Genomic DNA, 6,873 nt, shown 5'->3' with positions numbered 1-6,873 from the left:
ACTTCTTGAGTGATATCATTTTGAAGCAAGTATACCCTTGCTTAAATACATTCCATTTTATGACATAAAGAATTGAGAAATGTAAGCCCACTTTAGTCAACTGGAACACATTATAATGCACCAGAATTTTTAAATTTCTCTGGCAGACCCCCCCTTCCTTACATATTTTTATAATGTTATACTTGTGGCTATTGCTGTTGTGAGCATCTAGATTTTTCAGTCTTTTAACAGCTGGTTGTGTTGATGTATTAATGTTGTCAAATATGAATATGTGGCACTGAAGTAGAGAGGCCCCTGAGGGCAAATTCAGCTTAGGCCCCCCTAAAGGCTTGGGCTGGCCCTGCCTGTGCCTAACAGAAGTGGTAGGAAATCAAATTATACATAATTAATTATTTTGTACAATTCACAATGTCAAATGCACCTACAGAAGTAGCAGACTCTATTAAAACATAAGCAAGATCAGTTCCAAGTGTTCAGGTGAATTTATTGTACCAGTGTGATATTTGTTAGCACTTCAATGTTCCAGTATGAGACTTTAATACGGTGCTGCGCTTGCTTCAAGGTTATTGTATTTCTTCATAGCCCTGACAATGAGCCTGGACCCCTCCCTTTCACTTGGCCCACACACCAGACAGCTGCACCAGGACAAACCAACAAATGTTACTCTCCTATATGCATCCAGGTGTATTCCCCATATGTCACTGAACACTGCTAGGAATGTTGTCAGAGAAAGTGTAAATTAACCTCTAGTCCTGCCGAGATGTGGGCCCTTGGAGCAGGTCAATAAGCCAAAAGGGTAGGCTGTCTCACTATTTGCTGACTGGGATACATGGCTCAGGTTTCCAGTAAATAAGTTCACTTTATGTAACATCAGTTTCATGGGCCAAATGTGGACTCCCAGCCACTATTTTCCGGCCCCCAAGATCATTTTCAAAAATACAATTTGGATACAATGGTAACAGTTATTTAGAGAGGTTCATAATGGCCACCGCATGTACTGTTATTGGAGCCATGTATCCTAAATTTTGTATACTTTTTTTAATAGTCTAATCTAGTCTCATTTTTAGGCTGGTACAAATGCCTATGTTATTAGTGACCTGCTTGTCATCAGGAGATGTCATTGTCATAGAATGCTCCACAGTTGATCATTATTAACTTATCTACCACTTAGGATCAGAGAACATGTCACATTTAAAGAACACATAAGTCTCTGTTCCACTATCGCAGTTTGCTTGAGGCTGCCTTGGAGCGGATCCATTTAGTTGCGTTTCCATGCTCCGGGTACAACTCTGTGAGACAAACGTCACTCAGACATGTTTTCTTGAGAAATAAAATCTACATAATTTCTGATTTATACTCGGAATTACTAGACACTTTTTGTGAATCACTGAGATCAGCTCTACAATTCCAAGATTGTGGTGCTCTGAGACGTGGCTAAAGCTAGTGTAACACAAAGCTTTTTCCAGTTTATTGTCAGCTATTTCTGCATGCATTTAATTTCTCTGCGTTTCTATACCACATTTTAGCGTCTCTTTATGTAACACATTGGGTTTGGCTCATGTTAGATGCATTATGCAATGGAAATATGTTTATATACAAGTGTCATGCATCCATAAACAGAAAAAGCTGTTGCATTTGTGTTTTGTTTTGCGGATCATGTCGGCTCAACGTTTAAGTTGCCATAAGTGGAAATAGAAACTATTATTTTATGCTTTTTGTCATCTTGCTTTTGCCTGACTTTGTATTCTCTCTTGTGCAATCATCTGTTCAGTCATTGTAACCATGTCTGGAGTCGCACCGTATCAAACCCAGATCCCGCTGGGTGCTAGAACTCTCCAGCGTCCGCTTCAGAGCCCTCAAACGGGGTGGTACAGTTCACTTTAGACTGTGGAGGCAGTTGCAGTTAGTACCAATATGCTCTAAAGCAAACCATAAATCAAAGACATGTTGACAGCAGAAAGGTTCAAAGTATTTCTGCCTTCAAATCGGGTTCATTACTACTGCACCTTACATCAACATGTCTGAGCATGTTCCTCATTGCCTAGTTTCATTGTTGTCCCTATATTAATTCCCTCTGCTGCCATTAGATGGCAAGCTGCACCAGATCACAGTATGGAGAGCGCTGAGGCTGTCATAATGTATAGTTCTTTAATTAACCATTATTTTAAGTTCTCTTTAATATACAAAATAGGTGTCCAAAAATCATTTTTTCCCATCCACCCTGAACTCATTTTACCCTTTGACCTCATGTTGTTTTACCACACATTTTTCTCATCATCTCTTCAGTACTGGACTCAGATCTGAACGATATTTTTTATAGTCATCATACATTTTTAATCCAATCCAGCCTGTTCAATTATTACTTTGATATTCTTACGCTTTTCCCTTATTTAACTCCTGTTAGTGTTAACTTTGATGTAATTACTTTTGGCAAGCAGGTACATATTATTTTACCAACTTGTTAAAATGTGGCAAAAAACTAACTTTCCCATGCCTTTATCAACTGCTTTTCAACACGCATTTCTGTGTATAACGTCCTTATGGCGTAACCCAATACATTTCTGAGCATAGTTGTTTGGCATACAGATAAGGATTGCTGTTACTATACGGTCAAGCCAAGCCGTCTGCTCTTCCAGTTGTGGGGCCGTAAATGTTTGAATAAGATTTGAAGCAGGCCAGAAATCTTGGACAAGGGACAATTGGCTGAACATAGTGGAAGCAAAGTGAGTCCAGAAATAACCTTTTCAATCATTTGTGTAACCTTAACCTCTGTAAGGCAATCTGACATGATTTTACAGGCAATCCCACTATCCCAAATGACAAGAAGAGTTCAAGAAATTGTTTTGGAGAATATACAAGTCCCATGTGGCCTGTTTGCTAAAAAGATTGTCTCATTTTGGATGGCGGAGCTAGAATATATGGTAATTTATGTAGTAAAGAGGAAAAGGAGTTAATCTGAAGTATTGTGAGACGTATCCCAGACAGCTTAATGGATAAAAAGATAGCTTTGAAATGATTGATATCAGGGGCTTAATGGGCTCCAAAGATGTACAACATGTGCTACGGAAGTTATAAATACATTGAAAATTTGGGTTATTTTTCTCATTTTGTTTCTGAAATTTAAAGATGCACTATAAAACTTTTCTGATGGCGGGTTTGGTAGTCTCCATGGAGATGTTATTGCTTTGAGTAGAATGTTCCACAGTATGGTATTTAACATATATATCTTCATGGAGAAAAGCAGGTGAAGTCCTCAAGCCAAGTTACACCTCTGCATTTGAGGCTGCTGGGACGACCAGGGGGAGCACTAACTGACCCATCTCCAGATCTTGCACTAGTTTGGTCATCATTGTCTTAGCTGGAGAGCCTGAAGGAAACCCACCCCGACACAGAGAAACATACAAACCTGGAAACTTTTTGCTGTGAGCCTTGAGTGCTAGCCAGCTGAGGCAATGCCACTCAAAATTACAATAATAAACTGTGTGTATAAATGGACATGGACAAATCTGAAATCAAACGTTTACCAAGAAAATTTGCAGGTATTGTAGAATGTCTAAACCAGACTTGGAGAGACTTATACAGTAGGTTAGACTACTGTAACTGCCTGCTCACTGTAAGACATCTGCAGTACATCCAGAATGCTGCTTCATCCTGACTAGAACCAGGAAATATGAGCATATAAATCCTGTGATCAGGTTTCTGCACTGGCTTCCTGTGGTTCAGAGAATAGACTTTGCTATGGTAACTAATATCAAATCCAATGAACTATAATAAGGGACTAGGGAGATCGTTACTACCATGGTGAACTAGTAGAGAATGTCCAGTTCCAGCAGACATTTTATGAGTATAGAATTCTACTCAAGAACTAAGAAGGAGCTGGACTTTTTCATTTTAATTTTCCCTTTCAACATAATAATAATAATAATAAATAATAATAATAATAATAATAATAATAATATACACACTATACAGTAGAGAAATTACCAGTTATTAACACTTGATTTGATTCTTTCATTTGAAAGCCTGGTTTTATGCTACATGTCTTTCTTGATGCAAGGATGCAGGCCAACCAAAACGAATACCACTTTTCATCTATTAAAAGTAATGTTTTCGTTGTTCATTGACTCCACTTTCTTTTTTCTCCTGCATCGTTGCGGCTGGGGTGACCTGAGCTTGGAAATAAGGCTTAACCCCGTCGCCTGGAACTTCTCACGTTCTCACTGACTGATGGAATCTTGGCGTGTCTGCTCTGTACTGCTCAGATATTTGGTGTTACCGTAAAACATGCATCACTTATTTCCCATGTTGATTTTGGTCACAACTGAAAAGCTATGCAAAATATCTGTCAGTGGCTCCAGGTCCTTTCATCCAAGAACCACAGTCTAACAGTGACCAACACCAGCAAAACAAAACAGTTACTAAGACTGTGGCGCGCTAATGGGACATCTAATCCTGCATCCTGGGGGGAAGTCAAGGCCAAAATGAATATGCATTGATAGAGTATGTAAGAGCAGGCCTATTGTTCCTTCAAAATAATATGTACTGATTTAATAAAGTACAAATAACTCGAATAAAGAGGTATTTGCACAAACTATTACTCATGAAAGATTGTAAGAGATAATTGTCTGGATGCAGCATCTGGTTTTTTATTTAAAAAGAGGAAATATGGATTAGTAACTGCTAACAAATTAGATCACCGTGTTACCTTTTATTGCTTTGAAACTGCTGTATTTATCGAAAACAATGTATTAACATGTTTTATAAGTTCCACTTTAGTTTTTGACCCTCTGAGTCCACTCTCCCTTTGCTCTCCACACTGTTACCCCCCCTTCAGAGCGCTGTCAAAGAACAATCTGCATGCACCCTGCTAATGAAATGTATCATGTTTTTGTGTATTTATGAGAGCGTGGAGGACATAGGCTTGTGGGTTGCGCGCTGGACAGGATCTTACTGCTAACTGTGAGGAGGGTTTGAATAGGGCCCGGGAGAGAATTACTAAAATACTCAAACATGCATGGATGACATCTAGAACCTCTTCAGGCATGTTTTTGACGAGGAAACAATGGTATAACATGGAGGAAAGCTAAAAAAAATGTTTTTGCGTAATACCCCCTCTTTAATGGAATTGGAAGGACAAAACATTAAATAATGCACAAAATCCAACATGTTCAAAAGAATGACAGAAGATTGAAGACAGACTGAAGAATATCTGAAGGAGAGGTGCAAGAAATGGAGCTTCAAACCATTTAATGTGGTAAATAAAGCTTTTAGACTCGGGATTTCTAAGTGTAAAGATGTTTTACTTTTGACTAGAATGTTTTGGCATCAACATATCTATTTTGCATTTATTCAGTTGTTTTATTACGGGTAAATACCTTGAAAATTATTGTTACAATGAGTATGGTCACCTCTCCATCTGACCCTTAACTTGGCCTGATGGCATCACCTGCTTGTCTCCTTGGAGATGGATAATTTAATAATATGGAACATCCCAGGCAAAGAATAACATCTCCAACGTTACAGTAAAATTACGTGGCCAGGTTGTTAAAGAGGGGGTATTATCATGTCATAACGTTCCCTCATCAAAAACATGCCTCAAAAGGTTTTAGATGCCATCCATGCATCTTTCAGTAATTTAGCGATCTCTCGTAGGCCCTATTTGAACTCTCCTCATTGTTAGCGGTACGATTCTGTCCAATGCTCAGCCAACAAGCCTGTGTCACCCATGCTCCCACATGACAATTCTCCAGAAAAAGTTATACAAAGCTGTACACAACAACTTGACAAACCTGATGTGGTGTGCAGTAAAACATGATAATTGTTTTCCACAAATATAACATTTACAAAACAATAAAAGGTAACATGTTAATGTGAATAGGTAAATATGTTGTGTTAGCAGTTAATACCCCATAGAAGTAAAATACCCCCTCTTTAAGGAACCGATTTTGATCACCAGCCTGCAAATAAAATCACAAAATCTACAAAGTCTCAACATTTTTACAAAATATGTCAAATGTAAACCTGTACTAACTCAGTGCAACATTTACATCATAAATCCAGTTGTAATTGACTGCAGTTGCTCATGGTAACCCTTTTATGCCCCCACAGTGTGTCAACATCTGGTGTCATTACATACCAAACTACATTTTAACTACCCATAATCCCTTTCATTACAATGTCATATATTTCATGCTAACATTATACAGCGCTTGACGTGATCCTTTTAGCATGTTCGTGGCAGTACTGTGGGCCTGTAGTCTTCTATTTCTCTTTCCTTTTCTCTTTCTTTTTCTTATTTCTTATGTTAATTGGATGCATTCAATAAGCCACCAGTCTGATTGCTAACAGGTTTCTCCCTTCTATGGTTCTTCAATGTGTTTTTTTTTTTTACTTTTTGGCTTGGAACAGAAACCGCAAAACAAGATGAAAAGCAGTCCCCACTCTCTTGTACATCCCTGAACCTGCTATACCTGCTTTGCCACTGCCCTTATTATTGCTATACTCATTCTGACAGCTCCTGCGTACTGTCCAGCTGATAAGTGCCACTCATTGTTGACCGCACGACTTGCTTCACTCATGTGGGGTTTGGGTGAGTGGATTTTGGGGTTACAGTCTGCATTCTCCATTCTTCAGGCTCCAAGGATGACCTCATGGGCCTAACGACCGCCATCACCGCAGTTACAGTAATAGGAACAACATGTAGCTCTCATGAGGTATGTATGCTTGTATGCATTGTGTTTGCATTTTGCTGCTTTATGTTTCTGTTTACTTTTATATAAATATAAAATATTTATATAAGAAAATTGTTCTGAAAATAAATCTGGTACAAATCATCTTTTCTGTAAGATTAATGAATTTGTACAGTGTCCCTGA

The sequence above is a fragment of the Periophthalmus magnuspinnatus genome, chromosome 5, assembly GCF_009829125.3.
Source record: "Periophthalmus magnuspinnatus isolate fPerMag1 chromosome 5, fPerMag1.2.pri, whole genome shotgun sequence".
Lineage (NCBI taxonomy): Eukaryota > Metazoa > Chordata > Actinopteri > Gobiiformes > Gobiidae > Periophthalmus > Periophthalmus magnuspinnatus.
This window is presented reverse-complemented; position numbering follows the sequence as displayed.